Source organism: Octopus bimaculoides, chromosome 15, assembly GCF_001194135.2.
Source record: "Octopus bimaculoides isolate UCB-OBI-ISO-001 chromosome 15, ASM119413v2, whole genome shotgun sequence".
NCBI lineage: Eukaryota > Metazoa > Mollusca > Cephalopoda > Octopoda > Octopodidae > Octopus > Octopus bimaculoides.
The window spans coordinates 38,068,522-38,070,051 of NC_068995.1; positions in this window are offsets into that span (position 1 = coordinate 38,068,522).

The window sequence follows — 1,530 nt, forward strand, 5'->3', positions numbered from 1 at the left end:
TGTAGTGTCACATGATGTCATCGGATGGTATAAGTGTGTCTTTATAGGCCGATAACCACAGAAAGGCAATATCTTCCCATTCGACAGTTGGTAGGATTTCGGCAGCAAAATGTTAGAGTTTGACGTGAAGAAAGCCCCAATGTCGATTTGCTTCTGTTGAAGCATGTAATATAATGACTTTATTTAAGCATGAATAACGAACATTGACATTATGGTAACTACAGTGAGTAAATTCTAGAGTCAATATATTATTAAAGCAAATTATCTTCCTTTCTCACTAACTTCGGGTTTAAGGATGGCCTGTGGAGTCTATATATTCATTAATTTATCAGTATAGTGACTGCTCTTTAGTATGGAAGTGCTTGTAAGGATGTGCTGCGCTGTTGAATATCCCTCTCTACCGACAGATATGAGATCCTTTTGGTGGTTTGATTTAACAGCTGTCGTTTTATTGGATTATCTACGGATATAACTATTTCTTCGTTAGGATTTGTGTAAGGGTAGTTGGTTTACCCCTGCTTCACGGTATATGGTTGGTTTGGGGAACAGAAATTTCATCATACTGGCGGTAACATGAATAGTTAGAGGGTGTTCTCTGAAAATATTTATAAGTCCTTTCTTTGGTGTATTCATGACATAGACGTCCATATGTAATGTTTACCAAAATACATCATCCGCGTACTTCGACATATTTGGCGATTTTATATATTTACTTTGAATTTAAAACATGAGCAGGAATATTAATGAGACGAAACAGTTCTGCCGCAACACAGCTAGAAAATTTAGCAGTGAATCACATTCATTTTATTACCAGGTGGAAATCATTATAAACATTAATAAACATCGATATCAGAATGAATCTGATATCGATATCGAGGTCTAAATGCATAAAACTCCGACTACATTTCAGAGCTACTATCTTTCGATTTGCCAATTACGCATATAAAAATACATACATACATACACACATACATACAAACATGCATGCATGCATACATACATGCATACATACATACATACATTCATACATATGTACGTAGAAACATATATACATACACACACATATATATATATATATATATATATATTTATATATATATATATAGATACGTACGAACATATATACAGGCAGACAGACAAACGAACAAACAACTGGCACTCCATCAGTTACGATTACAAAGGTTCTAGACGACCCGATCGACGGAAAACTTTGTGAAATTAGCGTGCAATTAGCTGAATACACCCTAGACAAATGTTCACTTAATGTAGTTCCTTCAGGGATTCAGCGTGACACAAAATGTGAAAGAGCAATTAAAGCTGCAACTCATTTTGCCAGCTGAGTGGACTGCATCGACGTGAAGTAAAGTGTTTTCCTTCAGAACATCATGCACCTCTGGATACCGAACCTACGACCTTACCACCGCAAGACAAATAACCTAACAACTAAGCCGCTCGCCTTTTCGCCGCACAAACATATGTTCATACATGCATCTATCTATCTATCTATCTATCTATCTATCTATCTATCTA